The sequence below is a fragment of the Marmota marmota genome, unplaced genomic scaffold, assembly GCF_001458135.2.
Source record: "Marmota marmota marmota unplaced genomic scaffold, marMar, whole genome shotgun sequence".
NCBI lineage: Eukaryota > Metazoa > Chordata > Mammalia > Rodentia > Sciuridae > Marmota > Marmota marmota.
In genome coordinates, this window is record NW_026000229.1 from 52,214,325 (window position 1) to 52,230,662 (window position 16,338).

Below are 16,338 nucleotides of genomic sequence, written 5' to 3' on the forward strand. Positions count from 1 at the left end.
GAAAATAGATATATAAAGACTTTTATATTTTCCTCTATACATAATATGTCTTTTGTCTTTGGTTGCTTTTAAGATTTGCTCTTTGTCAATGGTTTTGGACAATTTAATTATGATATGCCTTGGCGATATTCTAATGTTTCTTGTCCCTGAGTTTTGTTGAATTTCTTGTTAACTACTTTGATATTATGCTGCCTCTTGAAGTTGTTCCACAGTTCATTGATGCTTTGTTAATTTCTTCCTCCTTTTATTTTAGTTTTTACTTTTTGAGTCTTTTTTTCTTTTTCTCTTTCTCTCTAGGCATTATTCTGGAGCGTTTCTATTGTTCTAACTTCACTAATTTAAGTTCACTAATATTTTCTTCTGCCATGTTTAACTTGCTGATAATCTCATTCAGTATGTATTATATCTCAGATATTATAGTTTTAATTCTTCAAATTTGATTTGGGAGATATAGATAGACACATAGGTACATATTTTTAACATTCTCAATATTGTCTTCATCTTTCTGAACCTATAGAACATAGTTACAATAACTATTTTAATGTTCTTGTCTTCTGATTCTAATGTCTGTGTTGGTTCTGGGTCATTTTCTTCTTAATTTTATCCTTGTTATGGTTATTCTTTTTTCTTTTTTGGTTTATTTTTAGGCCTGATAATCTTTGATTGGATGCTAGGCCTTGTGGACTATTGGTGGTTAGTTTTTTAAAATTATAATACCACATAATATGGAACTTACACTTTAAACCAATTTTTAAATATGTAATACAATATTGTTAACAGTGGAGAAAATGTCATACAGCAGGTCTCTAGAGCTTATTCATTTTGCATAAGTGAAACTTCACACAAATTAAACAACTCTCCATTGCCCCCTGCTCTCAGCCCTTAGAAACCACCTTCCTGCTCAGTTTCCAGATTATCTTAGATACTTCACATAAATGGAAAAAAGCAATATTTATCCAACTGTGACTGGCTTATATAACCTAGCTCTATGTCCTACAGGATCATCCATATTGTTACATCTGAGAGGATTTTTCTTTGCTAAGACAGAGAAATATTCCATTGTGTGTACATGTACACATGCGCATGCACGAGTGTGTATTACATCTTCTTTCTGCTTTCATCTGTTGCTGAATATGTAGGTTGTTTCCAGAGATTAGTGATAGTGAATAGCACTGCATTAAACATGTAAGGGAAGGTATTTCTCTTCAAGATTCTGATATCAATTCTTGTGGATATACATACCCAAAAGTGGTTCTGTTGGGTCATATGATAGTTATGTTTTTCATTTTTTCAAGAATTTCCATATGATAGTTATGGTTTTCATTTTTTCAAGAATTTCCATAGTGTTATACAATTTTGATTCTCACCAATAGTGGACAAGGGTTCTAAGTTCTCCACATGCTTGGTAACACATTTTTCATTTTTAGTAATGGGTGTGGTTTTGACTTGCATTTCCATGATACTTTTTTAGCATCTTTTTGTATACCTATTGACTAACTGTATGTCTTCTTTGCTAAGAGCCATAGCCAAGTAGTAATGATGCATGGCATTTTTGGTTGAAAGGTGACACCAGCAAGCCATTGAGATGATATGATTATGTTAAGATCTGCATTCAAATGGATATTAGACCCCTGCTGTCCACCTCGGCCTGCTACGGGACTCCTGGAGAGTTCCCATTGGTTGGAGAAGTGCGGTAGGAGGGAATTCCGGAGGAGGGATTTCCTGTTGGTGGGTGTCCCGGAGAACGCCGCATGTGTGGGTGGGCATAATTTCCCGGGAGCATACAGGGCATTGGCCATTGGCAGTAGTTTAAAAAATAAAGTTTGTTCCTGTTTGAGTGGCTCATGATTTTGTGCCCAGCCAGACTGCGGCACTTCTTTGCAGAAATGTACATTCCAGTTTTAAAATAGATTATTTGGCTTTTTTTTTGTACCAGGAGTTGAACTCAGGGGTCTTTAACCACTGAGCCACATTCCTAGCCCTGTTTTGATTTTATTTAGAGACAGAGCCTCACTGAGTTGCTAAGGAATCTTTGGTTTTTGTTTGTTTGGCCCCTGAGTTGTAGGAGCTCCCTGTATCCTTTGGACACTAACACCTTACCAGATAAGAGGTTTGCAAGTGTGTCCTCCAGTTCCAGAGGCTGCCTTTACATCATGAGTTTCCTCTACTCTGCAGAAGCTTTTCAGTGTGATGTAGTCCTGCTCTGTTTTTTTCTCCTGTTGCCTGTGACTTTGGTGTCTTATCCAAAAAAAAAAAAAATTCTTACAAATGCCAATATTATAAGGTTCTTCCATGATTTTCTCTAGGATTTTTATAGTTTCAGATCTTATATGTAAACAATCTGCATTGCTTGCATTGTTGACGGGAAGCTTACTCCAAGGGTTAAGTTGGGGGGATTGTGGGTCTTAGGTCATTGGTTTCTCATCATAGAGATCACTAGCATCCACTGTCTGAAATTCAATGTCTTGAAAACAGTTGGTTTTGCACATTTTATCTAATTTTTAATTTTTTCACGCAGAAGGATAAATCTGACCCCCTTGTTTCATATTGGTCAGAAGCAGACATGCTCTCCACCATTCTCAACGTATGTATTTGTGTGAATTTTCTTGGCAAGAGGAATGAACTCTTGCTAGATTTTAGAATATCCTAGTATGGTTTCATAAATCTGACAAAGGTGAAAAAAAATGATTCAAAGATAGTTGATTCAAGACTGATGATAGCTACAAGCAGGAAAACTTTACCAAGCCATCATAAAAGTCTAGATGATGAAGAGTTAAAACAAAAATTTTTTACAAAGTTCATTTTCAGGAACTATAAGTTATTTCAATGATATCCAATGTACATTGATTTGTGGAATATTAAAGCTCTCTACTATAGATTAATGTGTCTATTTTGTGTAGACTTTTATACATTCATCACCATATAAATGATTCTCAGGCTCACAGAGACATGGAGTCAATAAGACAGAATTTTAAAATACAAGCTCTCTGTCATCAGCACATACTCTTAACCAGAGACTGAAGAAATTTTCCTTAAATAAAGCACAAAATTGATTTAAGATCAACACAAAAGATCTTGTGACAGGAGTTATTTCATTGGCAGAGGACAATTACTCAAATATTGGCTGACCTTGATGAGTATGAATCCCTACTAATATTTCAATGTTCTTGGTTGTAAGCAACAGAAATAATCTTATGCTCCTGCAAGGAAAGGAATTTATTTAAAGGACATTGAAGGGCTCAGAATCTATGTGAAATATGCAGTTATTGGTTAGACAAATACCATGAAAAGAGGAGATTTAGGTTAGATGTAATATTAAGTCATGGTGTGGTATGCCAGGAATGATCTGGTTAGGGATCTTGGCTGTGGTAGCTAGAGAAACCTCTAGCACAGGTGAAATGGATTAAAACCATATTACTTCTTTATATCATTCAATCAAGGTTCAAGTCTCAGTCAAGAGAATACAGTTGGCCACATCTAATTCATGGGTTGGCATCCTTGCTGCTGGGCTTCAGAAAGAACATGAAACTCTTCTACCCTCCAAACTCACCCATGAGTGAATTCTCTGAACAACAACAAAAAGTAGGTTTAGATGCCACACAACAACAAAATTCCATTCTGTTTTTCAGGAACTTTCATTTTTATTTAGTTAGAAAAAAATTGTCCAAGACTTGGACATAGGGCAAAGGAATTACCGACAACAGTCACTGCGTAGGGCTTGCCATTATCTAGCAGGCCTGCCCAAAGGTTATCTCTCTGGCATTTGGACCTTTATTCACTTTTCTACTTGATCAGTACATTTTATAACTCTGTAAGGGTATTGGTTTATAGAAAACAGAGTAACACAAATAATTTCTGTCCCATGCAGTGCAAATAAATTGGTCTGAGAATATAAAAAAAAATGTCTAACTAAAAGAGAATCCCCCAAAATTGACAAAACTAAAAGTTGGTTCTTCGAAAAAATAAATAAGATCAACAGACCCTTAGCCATGCTAACGAAGAGAAGAAGAGAGAGAACTCAAATTACTAACATATGGGATGAAAAAGGAAATATCACAACAGATGCTACAGAAATACAGAAGACAATTAGAAATTATTTTGAAACCCTATATTCCAATAAAATAGAAGATAGTGAGGACATCAATAAATTTCTTAAGTCATATGATTTGCCCAGACTGAATCAGGAGGATACACACAATTTGAACAGACCAATATCAATGGATGAAATAGAAAAAGCAATCAAAAGACTACCAACCAAGAAAAGCCCAGGACTGGATGGGTATACAGCGGAGTTTTACAAAACCTTTAAAGAAGAATTAAAACCAATACTTTTCAAGTTATTTCAGGAAATAGAAAAAGAGGGAGCTCTTCCAAATTCATGCTATGAGGCCAACATCACCCTGATTCCAAAACCAGACAAAGACACCTCAAAGAAAGAGAACTACAGACCAATATCTCTAATGAACCTAGATGCAAAAATCCTCAATAAAATTCTGGCGAATCGGATACAAAAACACATCAAAAAAATTGTGCACCATGATCAAGTAGAATTCATCCCTGGGATGCAAGGATGGTTCAATATACAGAAATCAATAAATGTTATTCACCACATCAATAGACTTAAAGATAAGAACCATATGATCATCTCGATAGACGCAGAAAAAGCATTCAACAAAGTACAGCATCCCTTTATGTTCAAAACTCTAGAAAAACTAGGGATAACAGGAACATACCTCAATATTGTAAAAGCAATCTATGCTAAGCCTCAGGCTAGCATCATTCTGAATGGAGAAAAACTGAAGGCATTCCCTCTAAAATCTGGAACAAGACAGGGATGCCCTCTCTCTCCACTTCTGTTCAACATAGTTCTCGAAACACTGGCCAGAGCAATTAGACAGACGAAAGAAATTAAAGGCATCAAAATAGGAAAAGAAGAACTTAAATTATCACTATTTGCAGATGATATGATTCTATACCTAGCAGACCCAAAAGGCTCTACAAAGAAACTATTAGAGCTAATAAATGAATTCAGCAAAGTGGCAGGATATAAAATCAACACGCATAAATCAAAGGCATTCCTGTATATCAGCGACAAATCCTCTGAAATGGAAATGAGGACAACCACTCCATTCACAATATCTTCAAAAAAAATAAAATACTTGGGAATCAACCTAACAAAAGAGGTGAAAGACTTATACAATGAAAACTACAGAACCCTAAAGAGAGAAATAGAAGAAGATCTTAGAAGATGGAAAAATATACCCTGTTCATGGATAGGCAGAACTAACATCATCAAAATGGCGATATTACCAAAAGTTCTCTATAGGTTTAATGCAATGCCAATCAAAATCCCAACGGCATTTCTTGTAGAAATAGAGAAAGCAATCATGAAATTCATATGGAAAAATAAAAGACCCAGAATAGCAAAAACAATGCTAAGCAGGAAGTGTGAATCAGGCGGTATAGCGATACCAGACTTCAAACTATACTACAGAGCAATAGTAACAAAAACAGCATGGTACTGGTACCAAAACAGGCGGGTGGACCAATGGTACAGAATAGAGGACACAGAAACCAATCCACAAAACTACAACTATCTTATATTTGATAAAGGGGCTAAAAGCATGCAATGGAGGAAGGATAGCATCTTCAACAAATGGTGCTGGGAAAACTGGAAATCCATATGCAACAAAATGAAACTGAATCCCTTTCTCTCGCCATGCACAAAAGTTAATTCAAAATGGATCAAGGAGCTTGATATCAAATCAGAGACACGCCGTCTGATAGAAGAAAAAGTTGGCTACGATCTACATACTGTGGGGTCGGGCTCCAAATTCCTCAATAGGACACCCATAGCACAAAAGTTAATAACTAGAATCAACAAATGGGACTTACTCAAACTAAAAAGTTTTTTCTCAGCAAAAGAAACAATAAGAGAGGTAAATAGGGAGCCTACATCCTGGGAACAAATCTTTACTCCTCACACTTCAGATAGAGCCCTAATATCCAGAGTATACAAAGAACTCAAAAAATTAGACAATAAGATAACAAATAACCCAATCAACAAATGGGCCAAGGACCTGAACAGACACTTCTCAGAGGAGGACATACAATCAATCAACAAGTACATGAAAAAATGCTCACCATCTCTAGCAGTCAGAGAAATGCAAATCAAAACCACCCTAAGATACCATCTCACTCCAGTTAGATTGGCAGCCATTATGAAGTCAAACAACAACAAGTGCTGGCGAGGATGTGAGGAAAAGGGTGCACTTCTACATTGCTGGTGGGGCTGCAAATTGGTGCGGCCAATTTGGAAACCAGTATGGAGATTCCTTGGAAAGCTGGGAATGGAACCACCATTTGACCCAGCTATTCCCCTTCTTGGACTATTCCCTAAAGACCTTAAAAGAGCGTACTACAGGGATACTGCTACAACAATGTTCATAGCAGCACAATTCACAATAGCTAGACTGTGGAACCAACCTAGATGCCCTTCAATAGATGAATGGATTAAAAAATGTGGCATTTACACACAATGGAGTATTACTCTGCACTAAAAAATGTCAAAATCATGGAATTTGCAGGGAAATGGATGGCGCTAGAGCAGATTATGCTAAGTGAAGCTAGCCAATCCCTAAAAAACAAATGCCAAATGTCATCTTTGATATAAGGAGAGCAACTAAGAACAGAATAGGGAGGAAGAGCATGAGAAGAAGATCACCATTAAACAGGGACAAGAGTGGGGAGGGAAAGAGAGAGAGAAGGGAAATTGCATGGTAAAGGAAGGAGACCCTCATTGTTATACAAAATTATACATAAGAGGAAGTGAGGGGAAAGGGGAAAAAAACAAGAGAGAGAAATGAATTACAGTAGATGGCGTAGAGAGAGAAGATGGGAGGGGAGGGGAGGGGAGGAGAGGGGAGGGAGGATGGTAGAGGATAGGAAGGGCAGCAGAATACAACATACACTAGTATGGCAGTAGGTAAAAAAGTGGATGTGTAACCAATGTGAATCTGCAATATGTATATGGGGTAAAAAATAAATAAATAAAAAATAAATAAATAAATAAATAAATAAAAATAAAAGAGAACCCCAATGTTGCAGTTTTACTTCTTATAGAATATTACCACTTTTAAAATCTAAATTATCAATTATTTTCAAATTTCCCTATTCCAGTGAATGAAAATATTCCCATTTTCCCAGTTGTGTTTAAGCTAGTCTTTTTGTCTTGCTAATCCAAAACTGTATACTTATTTATGAGTCATGTTCTTAACTTTTTGAAATTTATACTTTGACAATGCTTTCTGCCAATATCAATATACCCTGCTTCAAGATTCCCTGATATTTTTACTTTCTTTAGCTCACTCATGGAAAAAAAATAGAGAAAGAAATTTGTTCTTCTTATTCAACCAAGATGTGGAAAATATTTTCAGTTAAAAAAAATCTAAGATAAATATCAAATATTCAGAGACCAATGGTACAGTGATTTAGACTATAACCTCTAGGGTGAGAGAATAGCTGGTGTTTATTGCCTTTATTACCCTGAGCAAATTACCCAACATTTCTTTTCCATCAGTTTCTTCTACAAATTTATGATAATAATCTCTTTTGGGCTGTTATAAGAATTAAGGGCTTGGTGCCTATAAAGAACTTAGATTAGTGTCTGAAACACAGAAAGCTTTAGAAAATTATAGTTATTAACACTAATGTTTGTATTTCCTGTTAACAAAGTACAGATTTATAGTCTTTCATCATAAATGGCATTGATTTCAAAACACAGCTTATCTGCTATTCCCCACTCAAGTAGCTTGTATTTTCCAAAATTAAAAGCAGGTATTTCTTATCTCACTTAACACTTTAGAAAGTAAGCTTGGCCTACCTTTGTAAAGAGGTGGCATCTACTTACTCTCCCCTTGAAACCTGAGAAGGCCTCAGTGGCTTGCTTGACCAATAGAATGTGGCAAATGTGACATTTTGCAGTTTCTGGGGTTAGGTCATAAGAAGCCTTGCAACTCCGATCTCTATGTCTTTACATTTGCTACCAGGTGGTACCCTTTCAGAACCCATCTGCCAAGCCCTGAGAAACCCAAGCCACAGGAGAAGCTACATGTGAGCACTCCAATTGATTGCTCCAGTTTGATTTCCAGACTACAGTCAACATCTACTGCCAACCATGTAATTGATTCGTTTTGGATATTCACCCCAGTTGAGCTTTCAAATGACATCAGCCCCAACTTCTGAATGAAGGTTCCAAACAAGAGCCTTCAAGTTGAATCCCAACAACCCATGGAATTATGATAGATAATAATGAATTTTATTTTAAGCAACAGGCTTTGACATGGCTTGTTATGCAACAAATCACCAAACCACACACACTTTTACACTCTTTTGGTCTCTTTACCATGGATTCTAAGAACAATAGCCATCTTGGTTTATCTTGCCTGTAAATTGTTCTACCTAAACATTATATTATAAGCAAATGAAACTATAGACTTTCAAACCATCATTCCTTTTGGACATACTCTGCAGAGGGTATAAGTTCACAGCTCATTTACAGTAATTTTCAGCATAAATATTTGAAAATAATGAGGTATCTTTGAAATGCTTCCTGACTTAAGGTTTCCTCTCCCTTTGGTAATTCTAAGTTGCCTTTTTATCAAAGTAACCCTGGCTGCTATTAACTTTCAGGAGTTTTTAAATCTTGCATGGGTAAAAACTGAAAAATATACCACTAAAAAGTTGCAAATAGTTTTATGCCCCTTAGGATAATGTAGATTTTCCTTTGTGGCAGGTGAACCCTTGGTATAGGGCACGAAAAACCAATAGACCTTCCGTTATACAAAAATATTGCAAAGACTCCTTTCTGAAAACAAGGGGATTTGAGGCTGTCATTCCAAAGAGCTGAATGTTCTCTACAATAATGTAAAGTTTGTCTTATGGGTAAGTAGGTCCTGCTCTTTAGATAATATTATCTTTCAGTGCAGTGATCTCACAGTAGAAACTACTTTAAAAAATTAGTAGAACACTTTTTACTGGTTTAAGTTATTATTATTATAAAATTACTTAAATATGTACAAACATAAAAGAGGTATGTGTTGGTACTTACTGTGGGCCAGACATTGTTCTAGGCATTGGTGATAGACTAGGGCATCAGGGAGTTGATAATCCTTGAAATTTTAAGTAGACCAAACCACTTGTTTTCTACACATAGAATTATTCAAGATAGAAAAATCTATATTTTGAGAAATGTACCAATGTTATACCATTGTAATATCTTTTCTTTGAAAGGCTAAAGGGCCAAGAAGAGATTAGATGTTCAGACTGTCAATTGCCCTGGTAAAGAACTAAATTGGCAGAGGCAGGGCTGCAAATAAGAATTCAGAAAGCAGGCCTTCCAGGTGAAGTAAATTTATTCCCTCTCCAGGTTCTTTCCATCACATCTAGAATATGAAGAAAAAAAAAACTGCCACAAATCCCTTTCTACATTAGGAACCACAGACTGCATTTTAAGAATCCACAAAAATGTTTAAAAATTGGAGAAAATTATTGGCTTCAAAATATGAAAAGTGCCATATCAATATGAATAGACACTCAATTAAATGCCTACAAAATATAACATTATGTCAACAGCATTAATTGTTAAAATTAGTATTCATTAAACTGTCATTACATTTGGAAATAATTAATGGGTCACATTATCTCATTTTAAAAGAATTTTCAAATATGCACAATCATTGCCAAGAAATCATTGCCAATCATAAATTAAATGAGTTGCCAAATAATTTTCAAAGAAAACATAAAACCCTGTAATAACAGTGAATATGGGATATGGATATGATATGTAAATGTGTTAGATGCAAAGTAGAATATGTTTTTTAGTAGTTTGAGAACCTACAAGCAACAGTAATCTTAAATGCTGAACAAAGGTATGATTTCTCAGAGCCTACTCAGCAAGGGCAAGTGCTTTCCTATCCATGCAGATGACCAAACAACAGAGCCCTAATGTACATTAAACAAGAACCAAATGCCGAATATTTTCTCTGATATAAAGAGTCTGATTCATAATGGGGTGGGGGTGGGGGAGCATGAGAGGATTATATGAACACTAGATAGGACAACAGGGTGGGAGGGGGCACCGGGGTAGAAAAGATGGTGGAATGAGATGGACATCGTTACTCTAAGTACGTGTATGAAGACACGAATGGTGTGAGTCTACTTTGTGTATAATAAGAGATGAAAAATTGTGCTTTGTATGTGTACTATGAATTGAAATGCATTCTGCTGTCATATATAACAAATTAGAATAAACTTTTTTTTTAAAGTTAAAAAATAAAATAATACCTAATAGTACAGTTAAAAAAAAAAAAACTAATAGGATGGACAAATTCACAGCTACAGCTGGGGGATTCCATATCCTCCTCTCACCAACCAGAACTGTTAAGACAGGAATCAGGAAGGACATGAAATTGTTGAACAATAGATCAACCCACATGATCTAATAGACATACACAGAACACTACAGTCAGCAGCAACACAATATTTTTAATCACCTATGGAACATTCACTAAAATATACCATATCCTGGGTCATGAAACAAATAATAAATTAAAGAGAATTGAAAGTATACATTGTATTCTCTGTTTATAATGGAATCAAACTAGAAATCAGTGAAAAAGAAAACAAGTCAATAACTAAACATGTGGAAATTAAACAGCACACTTATACAGTATCAATGGGCCAAGAAGGAAGTCTCAAAAAAAAATTTAAAATACTTAGAACTGAATGAAAATACAACATATCAAAACATGTAGTATACAGCTAAAGTTGGACTAATAGGGAAATTCATTGTACTAAAATGTTTACAATAGAAATGGAGAAAGGTTTTGAATCAATTAAGATACTAGAAAAAAACTAGTAAAATAAAAGCAAATAAAGAAAAGGATAAAAATAAAAATTATAGCAAGAATAGGTTAGACAATAGAAAAAAAGTTTATAGGAGCAAAAGGCTTTTATTAATTTTTTAAATTAATAAAATTAAAAATCTTATAATAAGACTGACAAAAATAAAAATAGAAAAGATACAATTTTCCAATGTCAAGTAGGAAACAAAAGACATCACTACAGACCCTGTAGCCATTAAAAGGATCATAAGGAAATACTACAAAAAACATTATGCACATGTGCACGTGTGTTCAACAATTTAGAAAAAATTGACCAAATTCCTCAAAAACTAACTACAAACTATCGAAACTCAACCAAGGTAAAATAGATTATATAAATAGCTTTTTATCACAAAAGAAATTGAATTCATTATTTAAAAGTTCTTGAAAAATAAATCTTTAGGCCCAGAGGGTTTCACTGCAGTTTTATCAATTTTTTTTAATTGCCACCAACTTTACACAATGTCTTCCAGAAAACAGGATAGAAGAGTACATTTGCCAACTCAATTTGTGAGGCCAGTATTACCTGGATATCAAAACCAAAGATAATACAAAAGGGATGAAACAGTGAACTTTTCAGGATTTTCTGTTGTTTTTGCCTAAAAGAAAATGTTCTTTTTAGTTTATCCAATAAAATATAGGGATATATTTAAAAAAAAAACAAATGTGCATTCCCAACTTAGACTCCCTAGTCTCACACTTCAAAAAGAAAATGTTTCTAAGTGGATGGAATGAACACCTAAGTCTTGGATAAAGAGGCAAGGAAAGATGGGTCTTTCCAAAATGCAATCGTGTTCTCTAAAGCTGTCAAGTGAAGATCGAGGGCCATAAAACAGTAAGCAGTGAAATGTGTAGGGGTAGGAAGTCACCAAGTTAGTTTCCTATCTTTGATCAGCAATTTTTTTGAATTCATTGACCAATTCCCCCACGAATCCCTCCATCAAGTCTAAATTCTCAAAATAATTCTTCCAAGAGGAAACCCTTTGTGTGCACAGCTGCACAAACCACCATCTCTCTCCTTTTGCTTACATTTGGGTTTACCATAAATTATACACAGAATGATGGATGAAAAAGGAAACTCAATATCTCTACCATGGAGATACTTCTGGAAGAGTTAACCTTGGTTCCCATTTTTAGTTGTTCTGATGATTCCTATTTGCAGGAATTTTCAAAACACCTCACACTTACCTTCAAAGAGCAAGGTAACGAAGATATCCCAGAAATATTAGTATCAGCCCTGATACTGAAGAGAAACTCTGGTTAAGCCTTCCCTAGTAAGCAGCTTTGTGGCTCTGCTTCACTACTTCTTCATAACTCCCAGCAACCCCACTGGGCTTCCATCAGCAAGAACAGCCATGGGACCGACTCTCTCCGGTAGGGCCAGATGCCCATCCTTTTGTAAATATGATTGCTTTGAGCTCAGCCGCAAGACCTAACATGTTTATTTTCCCTGACACTGCCTCTCTACAAAGGTAGGTGAAATTATTCTCTGATGAATACGTGCCAGAATATTAAGCATTCTTCCAAAGGAATAAAAATTGATTCTGATTCTATGCAGATACAACCAGTAAAACCTCATAAAATAACCCCTAATTTCAGTGGCAAAAATCCTTCATGTTACCTGTTTGTTTTAATAGATTCAATGATGGAAACCTGCCTTTCTCATTTCTGAAGATGACTTTGTGGATTCTTGTAAAAAATCATCATCTGTGAATAATAAAGTTACCGGAAACCTGAGGTCGGTCCTAGAAAGGCCCTAGCATACCCTAATCCAGGGTCTTATCAAAAGAATGCAAAAGTGGACACAGGATGCTTTTTACAGTGTTCTCTGGTGCTTAGTGATTCTGTAACTGTCCTTCACTTCACCTTTTGTAAGAACTGAAAATGAGTTTTCTGCCCCCTTCTTTATAAGACCAGATGTAATATAAGCATTTTAAATGGATTTTGACTGCCAAATCCCATAGCATGAGGGTGAGCCTTTTTGAAAAAGAACAACAGTATTCTCCATATTTTCGTGATGCTTTGCATTAATTATTTAAATTTAAAAAATGCCATCTGCCTCCTTTGCCAAGGGCCCCATTTCTGGGTTTAGATGAGAAAGCACAACAAAAATCCCACAGAAACAAAAAAACTAAGCTCTGTGAAAACACTAACCCAGCGATAAGCTCTGTATACAGTGGAGCGGGTCTTGGTGACCCATCTGGAACAAGGAGAGGAAAGCTGTACTCTGCTCAATGGAGAACCTGTTAAAATGCGGCTCCTCACCAGCCGGAAGTGCACTTCAGAGGGCCATTCAAAATGACAGGCACTGAGGTCACCTGTCTTCCCTTCTCACAAGTGGTTGCAAGGAGAGGCAAGGGTTTCCTAAAGAACAGAACATCTGTCTCTGTTTTATTACTGTGTCATGTGTTGCTGTACCAACTTGCAGCATTTGGGGGTTTTGTGTGAGTGTGTTTGTGTGTGTGTGTGTGTGTGTGTGTGGTTGGGGTAAGCATTGGGCATAACTTGTTTTGTTTCACAATGGAAAAGCCAAAAATGCTATATTTCTTACTTAGTGATCATCATCAAGATAAGAACCATCTTACAACTCTTGGTCAAGGCTACCAAAAAACACAGTATAAAGTCAAGCATTCCAAGGTGGGTGGGGGGAGTAGGCAAGGGCACAGCTTAACCTCCCAGGTTACCTCCTGTGTCCTGGCATCTCTCCTCCTCCTGAGCTCCAAGGACCTCAAGCTGTGAAGTGGGGGAATTTCTGGCACAGGGATAGGCTGGTGGGTGAGAGGGATGGTGTCCGTGTGACCTGCAAAGACTGTCAAATCCAATTTCATAGTGCCTTTCACCACTGCCACCTACGAATTCGAGTCCTGGACTTTTCTAATTCAGTCAGTACTTCAGGGCTATTTACCATCTTGTAAGTCACAGTGTAGAATAGTAAACACTGGTTATTGTCTCGACATGCATTTTATAATCATGCATCCCTCAAGGGATAGAATTTCTTTACTTCAGAGTTCTTAACATGGAAAGTGGAAACATCAATATTTCACATACTCAAAAACCTCATAGGCCGATTTTAAACTTCAACTCATGGCTCTCCCTGTGGAGTCTCCCAAGAGCTCCACAGCTCACAACCATTTACTTTAGGGCCTGATTTCCCTTCCAGTATGCATGTATTCTTTGGGAGGCTATAATTGTCCTGTTACTTCACTAATGACTTTTCGCCTACCTCTAGTTGCTCCGAGTCCACAGTCTTTTCCTCACTCTGCACTTATTAATTGTAAATTCACATCACTGAAAATCTCTTGTCTTACCAAATGTCACCACCATTTGGGTTTGTACCCCATAACTTTGTGTAGTAACTCTAAAAGCTCATTTCTAACATCCAGTCTCAGATTTCTTTGCCATCCATTCATAAATGATGTTTTATAGTTTACAAGCTACTTCAGGCCAAAGGTGCTGTGAAATTGTAATGGAACCTCATAAATACTACAGTAAAAAGCACGGAGATAGGTGGTATTTCCAGTCCCAGAAAGAAAGGTGAGAAGCTAGTTCCACAAGCACAGAATCTACTACAAATTGTCTTCATAAACCAGTCACAGTGGCTCACTCCTGTAATCCCAATGGGCTCGGGTGCCCAAGACAGGAGGACTGTAAGTTCAAAGCCAGCCTCAGCAATTTAATGTGAATATTAATAGCTAGCATTTGTTGAATACTTACAAAGTGCCAAGATCTGTGATGAGGGTACATCAAATCATTTAGATTCTCATAGCAATCCTTTGAGAAAGGGAGGCCATTTTATCNCCTTCCTACTACTACTTAGTTTGAAAATAATTTGATTGCTATTCTAGCTTCTTTCTGATACAAGTATTTTAAATTATAAATGTTTGTCTGAGTACTGTTTAATCCCAGAGATCCTGATATTTTAAGCTTTTATTATCACTTAGTTCAAAGCACTTTTTATTTACTTTTCTTGTGCTTTCTTCCCTGACTTCAGAGATATTTATAAGTGCATCATTTAATTTTGAAATAGTTGATGTTGGGGTGGCGTTCTATACATCTTAAGGTGATTGATTTCTCTTTTTTTGATATTTTTTTTAACTGTAGATGGACACAATATCTTTATTTATTTTTATGTGGTGCTGAGGGTTGAACCCAGTGGCTCACACATGCAAGGCAAGCATTCTGTCACTGAGCTACAGGCCCAGCCCCCAAGGTGATTGATTTCTAATGTAATAAATCATGCAGGAAACACAATCTGCATAATTTCAAATTTTAAAAAATAATGGAAATGCTTTTTATATTGATTTTATTGGTTACACACATGTCAAAACTGATCAAATTGCACACTTCAAATATGTGCATTTTGTTGTACTTCAATTTTACCTCAATAAAGCTATGGAAAATATTTTTAAAATGTGAATCTATATTTTTCTAGATAAAAGTATTTGTGCTACACACTATGCATTCATAATTAATTTCACTTGGCATAGCATGTGTCATCTTTGGTTTTCTAACCCATTTCCAATCCCCTGTCTATCCCTGTATCTCCATGCACATTTAAAAATAGAAATAGGGAAACAAATCTGTGAGGCAGCACTGAAGAAATACACATAAGGCTTATATAATATTCCATGCTACATAAGCGCTTAGCTTCTTTTCACTGTCAGGAAGTGAAATGCCATGAACAGTGACTTAGCAAAAGGAGGAAATTTTTTGTTTCAAGTTTTCTCTTCTGAATCACAGAAGATAATATAGTAGTGAAGGTCAAAGTCAGGGAATCATTTCTGGAATAAAAACTATATAGTGAAGACTATGTGCTGCCTTTCTGAAGACAATCATGCATGATAAAGTACACCAACTAGTATTTGTTGAACACTTATTATGTGCTAAGCTTATACACTATTTACATATATCATATATATCTCACAAGAGCTACATGGATGTTACTACTGGTCCCATCTTAAAATCACTCTTCATCCCATTGAGTTCCCACAGTTAGTACCAAAGTCAGAATCCACACCAACACTTGTCTGATACCAAGGCCTATGTTGCTCCTCCCTGGCACAGTTAAGGGACATCTCTTATTAGGCAAGTTAACCTAAATATTTGCTTAATTTTCCACCATTGATCCCCGGTTATTCAACTTTAAAATACAGGCAGTATAAAGAATAGTCTTTTTTTTAAAAAAAAAATAGATATTAAAACAAAAGAAACAACCCCTCTGACACCACCTGAAACATGAAAATAATCAATGATTCATTAACTGGGGCAATTGCCCCACTATCCCAGATAATGCAAATGTAGTTTAAATACAGTAACTCTCATGTTTTTTCCAAGAAAAACAGAGTCGCTTTGAAGTCAGTACTAACTCTTTACCCAAAGAATTTGGTAGGCTTTG

General features: G+C 36.0%; 1 protein-coding gene across 2 annotated transcripts in view; it reads right to left on the reverse strand.

Moving 5' to 3' along the window:
• Window positions 1–16,338, reverse strand: part of Slc35f4 (solute carrier family 35 member F4) — a 249,734-nt gene that overhangs the window by 160,686 nt on the left and 72,710 nt on the right. The gene's annotated exons all lie outside the window — the stretch shown is intronic.